At 43.9% G+C, this 20,897-nt stretch overlaps 1 protein-coding gene across 1 annotated transcript in view; it reads left to right on the top strand.

Moving 5' to 3' along the window:
• Positions 1-20,192, top strand: part of PUS7L (pseudouridine synthase 7 like) — an 83,730-nt gene extending 63,538 nt beyond the window's left edge. Inside the window, exon 13 of the transcript XR_009866260.1 lies at positions 19,898-20,192. The gene's annotated coding sequence lies outside the window, so the exon portion shown is untranslated. The remainder of the gene's footprint in view (positions 1-19,897) is intronic.
• The last annotated feature ends 705 nt before the right edge of the window (positions 20,193-20,897 follow it).

Here is a 20,897-nt window from a genome sequence, read left to right as displayed (position 1 = left end):
GTCTTAGCTATTGTGAATTGAGCTGCAATAAACATTAATGTGCAGATGGCTTTTTTATTTGCCAAATTAATTTCCTTTGGGTAAATTCCAAGGAGTGGGATGGCTGGGTTGTATGGTAGGGTTATGTTCAGGTTTCTGAGGAATCTCCAGACAGACTTCCATAGTGGCTTAACCAGTTTGCATTCCCACCAACAGTGGGTTAGTGTCCCTTTTTCCCCACATCCTCTCCAGCATCTGTTGTTGGTAGATTTCTGAATGTGAGCCATTCTCACCGGGGTGAGATGGAACCTCATTGTGGTTTTGATTTGCATTTCTCTGATTGCTAGTGATCTTGAACATTTTTTCATGTGTCTGTTGGCCATTTGGATTTCCTCTTTCGAAAAATGTCTATTGAGGTCCTTGGCCCATCTCTTAAGTGGGTTGTTTGTTTTGTTGTTGTGGATTTTCTTGATTTCTTTGTAGATTCTGGTTATCAATCCTTTATCTGTAGTATAGTTTGCAAATATTTTTTCCCATTCTGTTGGTTGCCTCTTCACTTTCCTGACTGTTTCTTTTGAAGTACAGAAACTTCTCAATTTGATGCAATCCCAAATGTTAATTTTGGTTTTGACTGCCTGTGCTGTTGGAGTATTTTCCAGGAAGTCTTTGCCTGTGCCTATATCTTGCAGGGTTTCTCCAATGCTCTCTAATAATTTGATGGTTTCGGGTCGTAGATTTAAGTCTTTAATCCATGTTGAGTGAATTTTTGTGTAAGGTGATAGGTATGGGTCTTGCTTCAAGCTTCTGCATGTGGAAATCCAATTTTCCCAGCACCATTTATTGAATAGACTGTCCTTATTCCAGGGATTAGATTTGGATCTTTGGTCAAATATAAGTTGGCTGTAGATGTTTGGATTGATTTCTGGTGTTTCTATTCTGTTCCATTGGTCTATCCATCTGTTTCTGTACCAGTACCATGCTGTTTTGATAACAACTGCCCTGTAGTATGTCCTAAAATCAGGTATTGTGATGCCTCCGGCTTTGTTTTTGTTGTACAGGATTGCTTTGGCTATTCGAGGTCTTCTGTGTCTCCATATGAATTTCAGCATCATTTTTTCCAGATCTGAGAAGAAGGTCTTCGGGATCTTGATGGGTATTGCATTGAATGTATAAATTGCTTTTGGGAGAATAGACATTTTGATGATATTGATTCTTCCAATCCATGAGCATGGAAGATTTCTCCATTTTTTGGTATCCTCTTCTATTTCTTTCTGTAAGGTTTTGTAGTTTTCATCGTAGAGATCTTTAACGTCCTTGGTTAAGTTTATTCCAAGGTATTTGATTGTTTTTGTAGCTATTGTGAATGGGATTGATTTTAGAAGTTCTTCCTCAGCCGTGGCATTGCCTGTGTATACAAAGGCTGTTGATTTTTGTGCATTGATTTTATATCCTGCTACTTTGCCAAACTCTTCGATGAGTTCCAGCAGTCTCTTAGTAGAGTTCTTTGGGTCCCCTAAATAAAGAATCATATCATCTGCAAAGAGGGATAGTTTGACTTCTTCCTTCCCAATTTGTATCCCTTTAATTTCTTTTTCTTGCCTAATAGCTCTGGCCAAAACTTCCAGAACTATATTGAATAGCAGTGGTGAGAGAGGGCATCCCTGTCTGGTACCAGATTTCAGTGGAAATGCTTCCAACTTTTCCCCATTCAATAGGATGTTGGCCGTGGGTTTTTCATAAATTGCTTTGATTGTATTAAGGAATGTTCCTTCCATACCCAGTTTGCTTAGAGTTTTCATCATGAAAGGGTGTTGTATTTTATCAAATGCTTTCTCTGCGTCTATTGAGAGAATCATATGGTTTTTCTTCTGCAGTCTGTTAATGTAGTGTATTACATTGATTGTTTTGCGAATGTTGAACCATCCCTGCATACTGGGGATGAATCCCACTGGGTCTGGGTGGATGATCTTTCTGATGTGTTGTTGCATTCTATTGGCCAGAATTTTATTGAGGATTTTTGCATCTATGTTCATCAGGGATATTGGTCTGTAATTCTCTTTCAATGTTGCGTCTCTTTCTGGCTTAGGAATTAAGGTGATGGTGGCTTCATAGAAAGAATTTGGGAGGATTCCCTCTTTTTCGATTGCTCTGAATAGTTTGAGAAGAATTGGAGTTAGTTCTTCTCTAAATGTCTGGTAGAATTCAGCAGTGAATCCATCTGGCCCTGGGCTTTTCTTTGTTGGGAGGGCCTTTATTACTGTTTCAATTTCTGTGTCAGTTATGGGTCTGTTTAGGTTTTCTATGTCTTCCTGGCTCAATTTAGGTAGGTTGTATGTGTCCAAGAATCTGTCCATTTCTGATAGATTTCCCTGTTTGCTGGCATACAAGTCCTTGTAGTAATTTCTGATGATTCTTTTTATTTCTGTGGCGTCTGTTGTTACGTTTCCCATTTCATCTCTGATCCTATTGATTTGGGTCTTTTCTCTTCTTTTTTTAGTTAGTTGGGCCAATGGGGTGTCAATTTTGTTTATTTTTTCAAAAAACCAGCTCCTCGTTTGGCTGATTTTTTGTAATGTTTTTTTGGATTCAATCCTGTTGATTTCTTCTCTGATTTTAATTATTTCTCTTCTCCTACTGGGTTTGGGTTTGGTTTGCTGCAGATTTTCTAGATCCTTGAGATGACTTGAAAGCTCATCTATTTGGTGCCTCTCCAATTTCTTGATGTAGGCACCTATTGATATAAACTTTCCTCTTAACACTGCTTTTGTTGTATCCCATAGGTTTTGGTATGTTGTGCTGTTATCCTCATTTACTTCCAGAAAATTTTTGATTTCTCTTTTAATTTCTTCTATGACCCATTGTTCATTCAGGAGCATGTTGTTCAATCTCCATGTGTTTGCACGTGCTCTGGGGATTCCCGAGTTGCTAATTTCCAATTTCATTCCTTTGTGGTCTGAGAAGTTGCATGGTATGATTCTAATTCTTTTGAATTTGCTGAGACTTGCTTTATGGCCTAGTATGTGGTCAATCCTAGAGAGGGTTCCATGTACTGCTGAGAAGAATGTAAAGTCCTTAGATGTAGGATGAAATGTTCTGTAGATATCTGTTAGATCCATTTGGGCTATAGTGTCATTTAAATCTACTGTCTCCTTATTGATCTTCTGTCCTGTTGATCTGTCTATCTCTGAGAGTGGAGTATTGAAGTCCCCCAGTACTATTGTATTGGGGTCTAAGTCTCCCTTTAAGTCCCTTAACAAGTCTTTTAAATAAGCTGGTGTCCTTTAATTAGGTGCATATACGTTGATAATCGTTATATCTTCCTGTTGAATGGATCCCTTAATCATTAAATAGTGCCCCTCTTTGTCTCTCCTAACAGTTTTTGTGGTAAAGTTTATGTTGTCCGATATTAAGATGGCTACGCCCGCTCTCTTTTCATTTCTGTTGGCGTGGTATATCTTTTTCCAGCCTTTCACTCTCAGCTTGTATGGATCATTGTTGGATTGATGGGTTTCTTGTAAGCAGCAAAAGGATGGGTTTTGTTCCTTAACCCAATCGGCCAATCGGTGTCTTTTAACTGGACAGTTCAAGCCATTAACATTCAATGTGACTATTGAGAAGGAGTAACTTTGCCCTGCCATTAGCCAAAGATACTTTCTAATATATGGTTTGAGATTCCTGTGATCTTTTGGTGTGAGGTTTCCTACCTTTACCTTCTTTCATATTGGTGACCGTGTTTCTGTGTTTCTGTATGTAACACATCTTTAAGCATCTTTTGCAGGGCTGGACGAGTGGCGACAAATTCTTTCAATGTCTGTTTGCTGTGAAAGGTCTTTATTTCACCTTCATTCATAAATGAGAGCTTTGCAGGATATAATATTCTGGGCTGGCAGTTTTTCTCTCTCAGCACGTGGGCTATGTCTCGCCATTCTCTCCTAGCTTGCAGGGTTTCTGAAGAGAAGTCAGCTGTGAGTCTAATTGGAGATCCTCTGAGAGTAATCTGGCGTTTCTCTCTTGCACATTTTAGGATCTTTTCTTTGTGTTTCACTGTGGTGAGTTTGATTACGACGTGTCGTGGTGAGGATCTCTTTTGGTCATGTTTATTAGGGGTTCTATGAGCTTCCTGTATTAGGATGTCTCTGTCTTTCTCCAAACCTGGGAAATTTTCTGCTAGTATCTCACTAAAAAGGCCTTCTAATCCTTTCTCTCTCTCCATGCCTTCAGGTACTCCTAGAACCTGAATGTTGGGTTTTTTAAGAGTATCCTGTAGATTCCTGACAGTATTTTTTAGATTTCTGATTTCTTCTTCTTTTCTTTGATTTGATTGTTTCCTTTCCTGTTCTCTGTCTTCTAAGTCTGATATTCTCTCTTCTGCTTCGTCCATTCTGTTTTTAAGACTCTCTAATGTGTTTGTCATTTGATCTATTGAATTCTTCATTTCATTATGATTTCTCATCACTATCACCATTTCTTGTTCCACTAGTTGTTTCAATTCATTTTGATTCCTCCTTAATATTTCATTTTCACGAGAGAGATTTTCTATCTTGTCCATGAAGGATTTCTGTAGTTCAAGAATTTGTTTTTGAGAACTTCTTAATGTTCTTATCAATTTTTTGAGATCTGCTTCTTGCATTTCTTCAATCTCTTCATCTTCATAATCTTGAATTGGGGTGTCTTTTTCATTTGGGGGTGTCATAGTGTCTTCCTTATTCTTGTTACCTCGGTTTTTGCGTTTGTTGTTTGGCATGTTGGAGATATTTGGTTTCTTCACTGTGGTGTTTTTTCTTGTTACACTATGGCTCTATATTAAGTGGACTGTCTGCTTTCAGTGGTGCCTTAGAGGCTTGAGATGAGTGTGGACTGAGAGCTGTGTTTGGTTCCTCAGGGCTGATGGTGTGTCAAAGATGACACTCCCAGGTTAGGTGTGGTAAATCTCTCTCTTTTTTGATTCAAAAGGGAAGTAATTCCGCACAGCTGAATGTAATTGGAGGTAGTTAGCAGGCAAATGATATACCCACAGGAGCCAGAGATCGGAAGCTCTTTCCCAAGGACCACACAGGGAATCTCTGCTGCCCTCAGTGTGGGCTCCAATTCTCCTGCAGTCTCCCACTGGGTTGCCAAGTTAGATGCTAATCTCCTGTTATTTCACCCCTCCCCCCAGAGTCAGGTTTTTCTGCTAGGCTCAGGGCTGGTGCAGACCTGAGGTCGCCCTGCTTATGACGTATGTCCAAAATGGCGCCTGCTCTGTCTTGCTCGCCTTTGAGAGGTGAGCGGAGAGAGAGAAACTTGTGTCCGTATCGGTCGCTTTTTTTTATTTTTTTCCTCTCTCTCTTCTAGTTAGCCTGGTGAACTTTTCCCCACGAAGTTTCAAGCCTCGTTCCCTCTAGCCTCCTCTTTCCGCTTGCCCGCTGGTGTCTCGGGCTATTGTGGTTCGGCTCACCTCGCGTTCCAGCGCTGGTGCGTTGAGTCTGCTGCTGGTGTCCCGAACTTGGGCTCCCACGCTCACATTGCTCATCTTTGTTAACTCCGTCCAACTTTGTGCATAATCACAGTCCAGTCTTCCAGGAGGTCTTCCACGTTCACTTCCTTTAAACCTTCCTTCCCAAATGCCCGTCTCGCCTGGGTCATAGTTCCTTTGTGATATGCTTTTGGTTGTCTTATTATTCAGCATTCCACATGACTTCTACTCAGTTAGATTCTATATTTGCTGAAAGCATGCATTGAGACAGTATAGCCAAGAATTTTTTTAACTAAAAAAAAAAAAGTGGAATAATGATGTAAAAAAAATTGGACATATCTGTTGGGTACTATTTGATGTTTCAACACATGTATACGTTGGATGGTGTCCAGTGAGGGTAAATATAACTATCCATCCAAACATTTAACATTTCCTTATGGTGAAACATCCAGAATCGTACATCCTCATTTTGTTTTGTTTGTACAGAGTGACTGCAGATAAGCTTTACGTGGTTTAGAATCCTGGCCTCTTGCTGGATTGCACTGGGCAAATGTTTGTCGGTCCCCATTGTCCTGTGAGCGCATGACTCAACTTTTCTAGGGGGTTTCCTCTTCTGGTAAAAGCAAGTATCTGTCTTTATTTTTCAGTAATACCAGGGATCGTTTATGCAGCTAGTTAGCACAGTTCACTGGATGTAGTCCTGATAATGATACAGTTCAACTTATGCTGTTCTCCTCCTTTGCCCAAAGGAAGTAAGAACTTGCAGTAGATGATGTTGTAGGAGGTGGAGCCAAGACTCAGACAGAAGACCACTCACTCAGAGTGCTCTGCATCCTACAGAAACTAAATGAGGGGACCAAGGAGTTGTCCCTTGCCTGAAATCCTTTCCTACTCAGGTTGCATGTGTGTGGTTCACTGTTCATGTCTTTGAGTTCCTCCCCTGTTCATTTCTCTGCGAGTTCCTCTTTGCTCGCCTCAAGAATGTTAGAGTGGAGAGAGTGGATTACAAATCAGCTCCCATTTGCGATGTGCAGCTGGGCTCTGATCTGAAGCCCCTGCTTGGCTTGCAGAGTCCGTCTGTGTGCATCCAGGTTGTGTTCAGCTGCCGCTCTCGCCTCGCCTCTCTGCCACTGCATAGCTGGGTCACTCTTGCTCCTTTGCCTATTTCCCTTCTTCCCCTCAAGATTTTACATCTGCCTTCCTCACCAAATATGTTTCTTGTTGGTCGAATGTGTTTTTAATTTGAGTCTTCAATCATCTCCCATTGCCTGGAGTACTTACAGCTCGTCTGAAATCCCATTTGTAATTTTATCCTGTTACATTAGATTTCATCTGCTTTTTTTTTTTTTTCCTCTCTCAGGAATCTTGTTCTCCTGATTTTCTTATGGTATGATCTCTCTATCTGCTGCTTTGTTCAGACTTCACTATTTTTCTGTGCTTTCAACAGCAGAGCAAGTTGAAGTTGATCTGATAGTAATCACATATGTATCATTAGAGTCCATTCTATAGTTATATAATGGGAAAAACTCTCTGCTTCTTTCTATCAATCTTAATAAACTAAGATTTTTCATATATATTTAACGATTTATTTTATTTGAAAGACAGACTTACAGGGAGGGAGAGAAAGAGATCTATCTTCAACTGCAGGTTCACTCCCCAGATGGCCACAATACCCAAGTTTCGGTTAGGCTGAAGCCAGGAGCATCCTGGTCTCCCACATGGGTGACAGGGTCCCAAGCACCTAGGCCTTTCTCTGCTGCCTCCCCAGGTACATTAGCAGGGAGCTGGGTTGGGAGTGGAACAGCTAGGACTCAAACCAGTGCTCTGAGTACAAGTGGCAGCGTAACCCACTGTACCACAATACTGACCCCAAATTTAAATTTTTAAATAATTATAGAATTTCAGGAGTCTGTAAAATTTGGATAAGAAAGGGGTCATTATTATTGCACAGTGGGTTAAGCTGCTGCCTGCAACACTAGCATCCCATGTCAGAGTGCCAGTTCAGGCCCTGGCTATACCACTCAGATCCAGCTCCCTACTAAGCAGCAGAAGGTGGCCCAATTACTTGGATCCCTGATACCCATATGGGAGTCTCAAGTAGAGTTCCAGGTTCTTGGCCTCAGCCTGGCCTAGCCCTGGCCATTGCAGCCGTCTGGGGAGTAAACCAACAGTTGGAAGATCGCTCTCACTCTGTGCCTTTCTAATAAATAAAACAAACCTTTAAAAACATTTGGCCAGTGCTCATTTTGGCAGCACCTATACTAATAAAACTGGAGTGCTATGGAGATTGGCATGGCCTCTGCACAAGGATGAAATGCAAATTCCTGATAAATTGGTATATATGAATTACTTGAAGTTTGTTTACCTTAAATTAAAAAATTAAAAATAAAAACATTTGGAGAAGATAGAAATTTCTATGAAAACTCTGGGAGATAAGTAAGCAGATTTTGGTAAAAGTGAGTGAGTCAGTGTGTTAAAAGACTTGAGCATCTCTGTGTCAGTTTTGGGGGCTCAGCCCCTGTGTCCTGCCTGTCCCTGTATTCTGACCACTTTTCTTCTCGCCACAGCTGTTAGGACTCCACGTGACAACCTGTTGGTTAAGGAGTTTTCACTCAGACCTAGAGTCTACAGAGCAAAACTCCATACTCTCACATTTGAAACCAAATGTCTTATTTATAGTTTGCAGAAATAATTTAGGTTATTCCTTATCCTTTTGAAGACACAGACTAGTCAGCACTACTTAGTTCTGTCCACTAGGAACATGATCTCAGAGTCTCCAGGAAACTGACCCACCTCCTGATTTTAAAGGATCCTAATTGGACAGCTTCATCATTAGTTTGGCGTTGGATGAAACTCTTAACATGCCCATAAATTAGCTCAAAGAAAGTCTAACATACCTACAGTTTGAATCCCTTTATCAAGAACTGCCCTGTTCTTTATTGTGTTACTCCTTCTTCCCAGCTGAGGCTATGTGAAATCTCATTCTAGTCTCATCTATCCCTGGGCTAAATGCATAGAGAGGCCCGGGTTGACTTAAATTTTTTTTTTTAAGATTTATATATTTATTTGAAAGTCAGAGTTACACACAGAGAGAAGGAGAAGCAGAGAGAGAGGAGAGAAAGAAAGAGAGAGGTCTTCCATCCATTGGTTCACTCCCTAGTTGGCCGCAACAGCTGGAGCTGCGCTGATCTGAAGCCAGGAGCCAGGAGCTTCTTCTGGGTCTCCCACGTGGGTGCAGGGGCCCAAGGACTTAGGCGATCTTCTACTGCTCTCCCAGGCCATAGCAGAGAGCTGGATCGAAGAGGAGCAGCTGGGATTCGAACCAGCACCCATATGGGATGCTGGCACTGCAGGTGGCGACTTTACCCACTAGGCCACAGCGCCAGCCCCAGACTCAATCTTCAATCCCAACAATAGCTCCGTTTCTGCTGCTCAGTTTTCTACTGGGGAATGAGCTCTTGCTGCTGGGCTCTTTGGCTTGAGTTTCTGACCTCGTGCAGCCAGAGCCCTGACCACCCAATGCTCCCCATCACTTCTCCAACTTCCAGACAGTTAACCCCCAAGTGCTGGCCAGGTCCAGCCAGTCCTGTTTTTTTTGACTTGAATCTCTGCCTACAAAGGCCATCTTTAGTCATGGCCTTAGCATGGGCTCTCTCATAACCAGTGTGCTTGATCTGCTCCTGTAGCCTCCATCTTTTCTGTTTTAATCAAAGTTGTGCGAAACACCCTTGTCATTGTATAATGTAAGCATTATGTGTCAGAGAAGTATTGTGTTCTCAGGGCACAGCCCGGTAATCTACTCAGATGTAACACTGAGCAGTGAATCGAGAGTCATGACTGCACACACGCCAGCACACTTGTGAAATCTACCCTTTGCATTCAATAATCTGAACAGTTGTAATAGCCTCAGCATACCCTTACTTCAGGTTGTCAACAGATTTTGACGAAGCTGCCTTACTTTTAGTTATGAGTTATAAAGGGCAAGCTGTAGTAATTTCTGGTACAATAGTGGAGCAATTATTTCTCTGTAGATATAAAAGTGAGATATTCTGCAGAGAATTGTCTTGTGTGCTGATTTGTATGAATAAGTCAGCAGAGGAAATAACGTGAGACCTAATAGATGTTCGCTAATGAATGAATGCTTTGACTAACAATTCTATGTATTTTTCAGAGCATGTTTTTGAACCTGATTATTTTATTGATTTGTATATGTATGATTTGTCTCCTCGAAGGTTATTATAGAGCTAAATCATTGGGCCAGTTGATAACTAAGTGATTTTAAACCTGTCGCTTGATTTGAATGACAGATGTAGAGTTTACATTCCCATGTGACACGTCCAAGGGAATTTTTCCATTGATTATGTTTGCTACTTTTTCTATACCTACCAGAAGTAACTAAAGATACGCTTTATTTGATATCAGACATAAATATCCACTCCTTGCAGCTGTAATCTTGTAGGTAGTGTGCAGAAGGTCTCCTGCACCGGAACGTGGGGTGGGACATCTGCCTGGACAGTGTTAGCATGGGTACTCACCGTCAGAGTAACATGTAGCAGTTGTAGCAGTACTTGTACCCAGGCATGGACAGCTTAAGAGGGAGACCCATTCACTTTACACGGATGGACGCAGAAGGGGGAGCCATTCTGCAACCAGATTCCTCCAGCTGCTTTTTTTTTTTTTTTAAGAATTTATTTATTTACTTGGAAGGCAGACAGAAATACACAGAGAGAAGGAGAGTGGGAAAGAGGGAGAAAGAGAGGAAAATCTTCCATTCACTGGTTCACTTCCCAAATGGCTGAAATGGCTGGGCTGGGCCAGGTCACAACCAGGAACCAGGAGCTTCTTCCAAGCTGCCCACATGGGTGCAAGGGCCCAAGTACTTGGACCATCTTCTGTGCCTTTGTAAGACACATTAGCAGAGAGCTGGGTCAGAAGTGGAGCAGCGAGGACTTGAAATGATCCCCATATGGGATGCTGGTGCTGCAGGAGGACCCTTAACCTTCTGTACCACTAAGACCTACTGCTGCTTGTCTTGCAGTACGTAGGTTTTCCATTCCTGACATTTGCTCCATCCACATTCCGCCAGGTAGGAGAGGAAAACGGACCAACTACAGGGCGGGAAGTGTGGCCCACCTGTGTTTAAAGAGAGGCTTTGTTTGCGTGTCCTTGCCAGAGCTGTCGTGTGCTATATGAAACTGCATTGGAGGCGGGGAAATGCTCTCCTACTGCGGGAGTCCAGGAGGCCATGAGTGTGACTGTGAGTCAGAAGTTCTGTACTCACTGGAGAGGGAAGAACTGCTGGTGACAGCGAGCACTCTGCCCCCGCAGGTGAGTTAGTTCAGGCTGAAGATGCTCTGAAAGTAAGACTGGAAATAATTTAGTCATTGGGGACACCTCAGGGCAGTCACTGCAGTTTTTAAACATAAGAAATAACAATGTATTTACAATTTATCTTATCAACTACCAAATTAAGTATATCTAGAATGAGGCATAGAAATAAAATAACATCTACAAGCATATTTCTGGTATTTTTCTTGAAAAATTTTTGCACCAAAATAAACGTATCTATTAATTAAATTTCCCATGAACCTTTCAAAGTACCCTCATGTTAAATCAACAATAGCATATGGTAGGTTCTGCTGTTAAGCCTATTATACAGGTGAGAATCTACAGCACACTTATGCAGCTGATAAGCAGTGGTAATGAAAACAAAAGAAACAAAGCTAAATAGATCATTTATCATCAAGAGGTAAAGGGGTTAAATGTGTCCATCAAAAAGCAAAAGCCCCGGGGCCTGTGGCATAGCAGGTAAAGCCACCGCCTGCAGTGTCAGCATCCCTTATGGGCTCCCATTCAGGTCCGGGCTGCTCCACTTCCAATCCAGAACTTTGTTATGGCCTGGGAAAGCAGTAGAAGATGGCCCTAGTCCTTGGGCCCTCTAGCCATGTGGGAAACCTGGAAGAAGTTGCTGGCTTTGGATTGTCCCAGCTCCACCCATTGCAGCCATTTGGCCAGCAAACCAGCAGATGGAAGATCTCTTTCTGTGAGTGTCTCTACCTCTCTCTGTAACTCAAATAAAATTAAAAAATAAATAAATAAAAAATAAGACTTCAGCAATTAACATATCATAAGGACATGTACAATGTTACACCAATGTCAGGCTGGGACAATGGGAAATCAGCCAAAAATCTGCTGTGACCTAGTATATGGATACAGTGGTCGGGTGTGTGAGTACCCACTGTGCACCAGCTGCTGCTGTCATCACTTGCACACATTGAGTCATCACAGTGTCCCTGTGATGTTGTGTTGTTGCTGTGGCCGCTGAGATGCAGAGAGACCGTGAAGGCTGTGTTAATGCACCTCCTCCGGCCCAGCCATGCTCTTTGCCACCAAGTATCATCACTGTTCATAGCATTGCTGGTCAATTTTGGATGCTGATTCTCTTGAAGCGTTGTCAGTGTAATACACAGGATTTTTTTTTTTTTTAAGTTTTAACATTAACAAAGTTGTGTTTGCGTCCAGTACTGTGGTGTGGTAGGTTAAGCCTCTGCCTGTGGTGCCTGCATCCTGTATGGCTGCCAGTTCATGTCCCAGCTTCTCCTCTTCCGATCCAGCTCTCTGCTATGGCCTGGGAAAGCAGTGGAAGATGGCCCAAGTGCTTGGGCCCCTGCACCTGCGTGGAAGACCCAGAAGAAGCTCCTGGCTTCTAGCTTCTAGTTGGCCCAGATCTGGCTGTTGTGGCTATTTGAACAACAGTAAACCAACAAATGGAAGGCCTTCCTCTCTCTCTCTCTCTCTCTCTCTCTCTCTCTCTATATATATATATATATATATATATATACATATATATATATATCAAATAAACAAATCTTTTTTTAAAAAAAAATTGGGTTCTTTGGCTGGCGTCACAGCTCAATAGGCTAATCCTCCACCTGCGGTGCTGGCACACTGGGTTCTAGTCCCGGTCGGGGCACCGGATTCTGTCCCGGTTGCCTCTCTTCCAGGCCAGCTCTCTGCTGTGGCCAGGAGTGCAGTGGAGGATGGCCCATGGGAGACCAGGATAAGCACCTGGCTCCTGCCATCAGATCAGCGCGGTGCGCCGGCTGCAGCGCGCCGACCACGGCGGCCATTGGAGGGTGAACCAACAGCAAAAGGAAGACCTTTCTCTCTCTCTCTCTCACTGTCCACTCTGCCTGTCAAAAAAAAAAAAAATTGGGTTCTTTAATTATAAATGAGATCACAATTTTAAACTGTTACGGGTGTGTGTGTGTATGAAATTTCCTTACTGATTTGATAGACTAACTCTTTGTCTATCACATGTGACTCCCACCAAACTGGGACGCCTGTGTCCCTCATCCTGGCTCATCTGCTGCACACGTGCTCTCTGCTGGAAGCCATTTCCCTGTGTCACTGCTGCTCTTTAGGATCTTTTTTTTTTTTTTTAAGATTTATTTTATTTATTTGAAAGGCAGAGTTACAGAGAGGCAGAGGCAGAGAGAGAAAGCTCTTCCGTCCACTGGTTCACTCCCCCAGTGGCTGCAACACTCAGAGCTGTGCTGATCTGAAACTAGGAACCTGGAGATTTCACTGGGTCTCCCTCACAGGGAAGGAGCCAAAGACCTGGGCTTCTTCCACTGCTTTCCCAGGCCACAGCAAAGAGCTGGATAGGAAGTGGAGCAGCCAGGGCTTGAACCAGCACCCATATGGGATGCCAGTGCTGTAGACCAGGGCTTCAACCTGCTATGCTACCGTGCTGGCCCCGCTATTTAGGATCTTAATCTCAGTATGTCTCAGCACGGCACTCCCTGAGCCCTTGCTCCAAGGGCTCTCTCTTCACCACCCAACCACCGTGTTTTTACCCTCACACAAACCCTTACTCATTATTCCCAACTCACCCCTCATGATGGATGGCCTGTCACTGACGTGGTCAACCTCTAGGACAGCGGTGGCCATGGCCCCCAGGACTGGGGCTAAGATAGGTGGGCATCCAGCCTTTAAGTGAGCAATTTCAGTTCCACAAACATTTGTTAAGGAAATGATTTGAGAAATGTAAAGATTTGCCTATGAGGTGGCTTGTTGCATCATCATGGTAGTAGTAAAAGAATATCTCTACCATGCTAATTTCTCAAAACAAGGAAAAGACAGAATAAGTTGTGGTAAAACTACTGCTGCAATTCTATGCAGATGTAACATTAATTTATAAATAAATATATCCATTAATATATACATTTTCATGACATAGTTTTAAGTGAAAAGATCAATTGTAGTAGTAACAGCAAAAATTGCTTATACATCACTAACATTGACTTAAATATTGTATATTATTATTTTTTATTATTATTATTATTTTATGACAGGCAGAGTGGATAATGAGAGAGAGAGACAGAGAGAAAAGTCTTCCTTTTTGCCGTTGGTTCACCCTCCAATGGCCACTGCAGCCGGCTCATCGCGCTGATCCGATGGCAAGAGCCAGGTGCTTCTCTTGGTCTACCATGCGGGTGCAGGGCCCAAGGACTTGGGCCATCCCCCACTGCCTTCCCAGGCCACAGCAGACAGCTGGCCTGGAAGAGGGGCAACCGGGATAGAATCCGGCACCCCAACCGGGACTAGAACCTGGTGTGCCAGTGCCGCAAGGCGGAGGATTAGCCTGTTAAGCCACGGTGCCGGCCAATATTGTATATTATTATACAATACATAATATGTAATGTATAATAATAATAATAATGTTTGTAAGCATGAACTTGGACAGGACAGTGAAAATATATGCCAAATTATTCTGGACATGATTATTAAGATATTGGTTGGTTTTCCTTTTTTCTTTTTCTTTCCCAAAATACATACAACCAGCAGGGCTTATACAATACCAGATGGATTTAATCTTTTCAAGGAACTGGAAATTCTCTGGGGCTAATTCTGATGGGTGAGGTGAATAATCCTGAATTATGGGCAACTATACAACAATAAGGCGGGTTTTCTTGGTGATTTACAAAGAGGTTCTGGGGACATGGCCAACAGTAGGGTCCCAAAAGCACATTGGGCAAGAGCCATGCCATGGTAATGAGTGTATTGGCTCAGGAACACCACTGTAACAGCACTTCCTTGATTAAGTACATTTTGCTGTGTTTGATTGAAAAGATTCATTTTCACATAAGCAATGCCTGTACATATTCAATGGTTGTATTATATTATGCTCATATAGTAAAATGTGTCTCGTTGGCAAGGGACTTGAGATAGGATGAATAAGAGCTTCCAGATATATCAGCTACTAAACGCTGTAACATGGAAATGTTACCTGATTTGGAAAAAGTGTCTTTGTAGATGTGATTAAGTTAAGGGTCTTGGAGATTATCCTGGATTTTCTTGCTGCTCAGGAAATGCAGGTTTGACCCAGGAGGAAAGCAGACCATGGGACCATGGAGGCGGAGACTGGAGCAGGACAGCCACAGAGCTCCCGGGAGCTCCACTGGCATCTGCACTTCGACACTCTGGTCTCCAGAGCCGTATGAGAATACGTGTGTGATTTGTTAAAGCCGCCGTGAGAAACTCATACAGCCCAGCTAGATACCGTGCTCATTGGGATTTGGTCTGTTTTCATACTGTTGAACAGCATTGAAAAGAAAAATGAAACAGAGCTAATGCAGATTTTCAGTAGAGTATTCTAATGTTGCTAGTTCAGTAGTAGATAATGCCTTAACTTGAGGTATAACTCACATTTCTTAAAATCTACCCTTTAAAAATGTAATTCAGCAGTTTTAGTAATTCACAAAGTCATGCCGTCGCCAATTCCATATCCTTTTGATCTCCCCTGAGGAGCCCTGAACCTCTGTACTCTTATGTTCCGTTCCCACCTTGTTCCTGCCCCTGGCATCTCCTCCCCTGTCTGAGTCTCAGGGTTTGCCCTTTCTGTACATTGCATGTGTATAAAACCACACACAAAGTGACCTTCCTTCATTTAGCGTGACAAACCCAGGGTTCAGCTCCTATTCCTTCTCATGGGTACAGTCCTCCCACAGCATCTCAAGAGGCTTGGTTCCGGCACGCCTAGGGACACCAGAATCCACAGACACTCAAGTTCCTTATATAAAATGGCATGGTATTTTCCTAGACCATATATTTTATATGCAACACCTCACACAGTATACCTGCTTTGCACATAGTTATTACACTGTATTATTGATGGAATAATGATGAGAAAAAGACGTGCATATTCAGGACAGACCCCCTTCTGTTTCTGAACATTCTCTATCTGTGGTCAGTCTAATCCCTAGATGCAGAACTCAGATACAAAGTGCTGACTGTATGTGATATTCTGTTGTTCGGAATCTTGTTTATCCATTCATCAGCTGACGCACATTTGGGTGGTTTCTACTTTGTGACTGTTCTAAGTAATGCTATTTTAACTATTTTCCTACATCTTTTTGGGTGGACATAAGCTCTACTTTCTCGGGGATATACAACTCTACATTTAACGTTTTGAGGAAATGCCCAACTGTTTTCCGGAGCGGTTGTACCATTTGATGTCCTCATCATCACTGTCTTGGGCTTCCACTTCTCTGTAGCCTTGTCAGTACCTGTGGTGTCTGTCTCTTAGTTTGAGCCCTTCTGGCTGTGTGCAGTGACATTTCATCGTTTTGTTTGCATTTCACTTGTGATCAGTGACAAATGTTCCCAAGCTACATTATCTTTTTTTTCAACATTGATGGCCCTTGTTATATCTGCATGCCACTTAATATATTTTACAAAAAAGGATCGCCTTTTAAATTCAAATAAATTGATCCGGAAGGAAATACATTTAAGTAGATAATACACTAGCATCTTTGACTAGGTAACTGTTACAGTTAAAAACGAGATTCTCTCACCACGTGAAGTTATTTTATGGCACTGAGGAGTTTACAGCCGTCCTGTTATCTGCGCTGTACGCAGCCTCGTAAACTGGATGAAATGGAGATCTCATTGAAACTGGTTCCATGGTGGACAGATGTCCAAGCCGAGAACACGGATCTCCATCAGAACAGCTGTGCGAGGGCAGAAGCAGCCCCTCCAGGCTTCTCTGGAGGTCCTGAGAGCCAAGCCGGAGCCCGGGATGCTCGCGGGAATGCGTCTGCTCTCTCCGTGCTGCGCGGATGACATCATGCTACCGTGTGAGAAAGGCGAGTGCTTCCCTTCTTCACTTGCCGCACGCAGCACGCAGCATACCATGGTGTTCATTTGGGGCCTGGTAAATGCAAGTGGATGATAGAGTGCGTTTGTTAATCACCAATCATCCTGAAAAATAATGATGTCCGCAGAGCTGACGGTGCGCCCCAGAGCTGTCGGCGGCGGGTTGAGGCCTCCGTTAGAAGAAAACACAGTGGAAAATTGTTCAGCTTTTCAACAAAAAGAGGGAGCCTTTGTCCTGGATAATCAAATTTCTTTTAAAGCTAAGAATTACCTGGATGTCTATTATGTGGGGGGAAAAACAGAATTTATTTAAATGACAAAAAATTCCATCTAGAACAGAAAACAGTTCTTGTCTAGAGTGTTAAACCTTTCAATGGAAATCAGGCCCCAGGAACCTTGTCAGGAAGTGTCAGTTAATGGTTAGGTGGTAGGCACCACAGACTCGTGGAGTATCTCTAGACAGTAGGGCTTCGAGACATTTAGAGAAATACCCAAACTGGCCTCGTTCCAGTTCCATGCCACTTCCGCCTGGAATTCTGGGCCCAGTGTCTGTGCAACGAGGGGTGGCCTCTGGGAGTAGAAGGGCAGGAGTTCCGTGTTCTAACGAGGAGCTGCTGCAGAGAAGCGGCTGGGCCATTTGATGCTGAACATGGCACCTGGGAGACAAAGGATCCACACAGCCAGTGACCATGTGCTGCGTGGGGCATCCGTAAACACACAGGGGTGTTTACAAAGCTTCCAAGCCTGACGCTAGGGGAACTGGGTTCTGGGTGGCACTGTGCTGTCGCAGTCCCGAAAGGCACACACAAAGGAAGTGCGGGGAGGTCTTCAGCTTGCACTTTGCAGGGAGTCCTCCCACCAAGAACATACAGCGTTGGAACACGCGTCGTCCCTGTATGTGAGCTGCATGTTCCTCTTTATTCTGGGTTGCACTGTCACCCTCACTGAAGAGTTGCCAGCATGATGAAGAAGGTGGCAGGGCCTCCATCTGACTGGTCACCCAAATGGAAACTCCTGCCCCAAGGTGATGGGCAGTGCCTTAATGGAACCTCCAGACCCAAAGTGATGCATCTGCCCGTCTGCCCTTCTTAATTCACGATGTTTCCGTACTTGAATGGAGCCTTTAAGATGAGTGAAGAAGTCCCAGACCCTCCGATCGAGCACCTGTAAGGCTGTACATTTTACCTACTCACTTTTCGACGTGACTCTCGCGGGAGCGTGTTGCTGTGTGGCTGCACATGTGGCCCTGTCCAACACAGTGGAGACTGTGGGAGTGATATCCTTGCCTTGCTTGTGTCTCCCTGGTGTTGGACACTCACCTGGCCTCCGTCTGGGCCTCTCCTCCCTGTCCCCTGCATCACACCCCTCATGGCCCTAAAGGTGGCCACTTTCAGTTAAGGCTCCCTGTTGACAGGCCCACAGTCAGAGGAGCACCCTTGCACATGCCTTTGTCACAAAGCCATGTGGAATTAAGTTAAAAAATAAAGTTTCTGAGCTGATGTAATTGTGAGTACGTGAATAATAACAGCAGGCACATATGAGGCATTTTGATAAAGGAGTTTCATGGGTGACACGGCACCTGATGAGATAGGAGTGGCACAGTTTCCTGTCATTCGCTTGTGCCCAGGGATGGCATGGCCCGTGAGATCAGGGTGAGTGAGCAGGACCCCCACGGAAGGGGAAGTGTACCTCGTGGCAGGCATTGGGGGCAGGGAGAAGCATGCTGTTTAGCAAAGGCCCTGGCACCATCAGCAGCTTAGGACATTTTAGGGTCCTTATAAAAATTGATTACTTGAGGCCGGGGCTGTGGCACAGCAGGTAAAGCTGCTGCCTGTGACCTGGTCATCCCATATGGGTGCTGGCGTGTGTCCTGGCTGCTCCACTTCCTATCCAGTTCCTTGCAAAAGCACCTGGGAAAAGTAGCAGAGGATGGCTCAAGAGCTTGGCCCTCTGCTACCCTGTGGGAGAAACCTCTTTGGAGTTCCTGCCTCCTGGCTTTGGCCTTGCCTGATTCTAGCTGTTACAGCCATCTGGGGGAGTGAACCAGTGTAGGGAAGGACTCTCTCTCTCTCTCTCTCATTGATTTTCAGATAAACAGATACTTTTTTTTTGGACAGGCAGAGTTAGTGAGAGAGAGGAAGAGAGAGAGAGAGAGAGAGAGAGAGAGACAAATAAACAGATAATTAAAATTCAGCTCCAGTGTGAAACTGTGTGAGGCTCTCATGTGTCCCAGCTGCTTGGGGTGAGTCTCCGTCCCGTATTTGTGGTGTCTTTTTGTTTTGAATTGAGAAAAATCCTGAATAGGAAGAAATTCACGCTGTGTACATTTTGGCCTTTCTGCTTTTGTCTCTTCTCTGTGTGTGTTCTTTTCAACGATTGCGTAAGTAATATATTTTGTTAGTGTCCTGTGACTGCTGTCAGAAACTCATAAACTGGGTGACCTAGCACAACAGCCATTTGTCCTGTCCTGGTGCTGGGGGCCCCACGTGGAGGTCAGACTCCCAGGGCCCCAGACAGCTCTGGGCTGCTGTGTGGTGGCTCAGCTTTCTGGGTCTGCGTCTTCACATCCCCCTCCTCTGTGTGTCGGAGTCAAGGCCTTAGTCCCAGCCAGATGGTTCAGGATACTCTTTTCATCCAGATCTCTAAAGGGATCATCTCTGTAGAGGCTTTGCCACACATGAGAATGGTGAAGCATTCTAGGAACAGAACCTGATCCCCTTGGGGGTGGGGCCTGTTCAGCCTGCCGCTTGTGTGAGTTACAGTCAGCTCAAGTTAGAAGCGAGGCTGTCACAGTTGAAGCCGACATCCTGTCTGACCTCTGCTCCCAGTTGTGGCCCTCTCCACATTGGCCAGGGGTCACTCTCACTTGAGGGGACTGTCCTTTCCTTAGCTCTGTGGGTACATATGCTTTGTGTGCCCCCCCAAAAGTCACTTTGCAAGTTGTCTTCTTTTTAGTTAAAATATTCTTGAGATTAAATTGCATTGATACATTTAACTGTACTTTTTATTTTAGTTGTGAATTCCATCTTAACTGTGTGCCACATTGTATCTGTGTTGGGCATTTGAACTATTTCTAATAAATTGTTGCTATTACACATGTTCCTCGACTTGTGATGGGGTCACACCCCCCCCCAATAAAAACCATTGTGAATTGAAAATATCATGAAAAAAGGAAACAATTTAATACAAGTAACCTAGTGAATATGATATTGCATCCTATCCCAGTTTTATCATGCTCAGAATACTTCCAGTGACCTACAGTTGGGCAAAACCATCTAACACACACCCTGTTTCATATTACAGCGATGAATGTCTCAGTAACACAGAGAATGGCTGTTCCATGTCGCAAGCCCAGGAAGACATCTGCATCAGAAATTCTCAGTATAGGGCTGGCATCGTGGCTTAGAGTGGTGAGCTGCCAGCTGCGACACCAGATCCCATGTGGGCGCTGGTTGGAGACCTGGCTGCTCCACTTCTGAGCCAGCTCCCTGCTAATGTGCCTGGGAAAATAGCAGAAGATGGCCCAAGTGCTTGGGTCCCTGCAACCATGTGGGAGGCCTGGAAGAAACTCTGGGCTCCTGGCTTTGGTCTGGCACAACCCTGGCCATTGTGGCATTTTGGGGAGTAAACCAGCAGATGAAAAATCTCTCTTCGAGTCTCCCTCTCTCTCTCTCTAATTCTACCTTTCAAAAAAATATATAAAAGTAAATCTTTAAAAAAAAAGAAGAAGAAATTACCAATATGGTTGCTGTCATGTGCTTTTTTGCTTTTGCGCCATCAGGAAGTTGAAAAATTCCAAGTTGAGCCACCATTAAGTTGGGGACCTTGTGTCTGAACAGTGCTGCTCATACAAACAACCTCCTGGCACAGGTGCACTCTGTGGGCATGTGTGTTGCTGACAGAGTGTGTGGAAGGAAATGGAGTCACCCACAGCCAGAACTGCACTTCCTGTTCTCATCTATGTATTTCTATATTTTGGGGGGTTACTGATTCATCTAGATTTTATTTGTGTATATTATGTGAGAAAAAGACAAGATTGTATTCGCTCGTTTTGAAACACTAACTGTGGAACCTTCCAGCCCCTTCCCGTCTGCGTCGCCTGTGAAGTGCCTGTTTAGCTCTTCTGCCAGAGTCGTGTGTCAACTGTGTTTCTGTTCCATGCCACGAGCAGTTTTTACATAACGTCATCCCTGTACCTTCCTACACAGCACACGTCTACGTTTCACTCTCTCTTCTGTTCGTGTTCACTTGGCTGCCACCATAGTGTGCGGCACTTTGCGTCTGTAGCACATAGAATAAGACC

Source organism: Lepus europaeus, chromosome 6 (assembly GCF_033115175.1).
Source record: "Lepus europaeus isolate LE1 chromosome 6, mLepTim1.pri, whole genome shotgun sequence".
Taxonomy (NCBI): Eukaryota; Metazoa; Chordata; class Mammalia; order Lagomorpha; family Leporidae; genus Lepus; species Lepus europaeus.
This window is presented reverse-complemented; position numbering and strand designations above follow the sequence as displayed.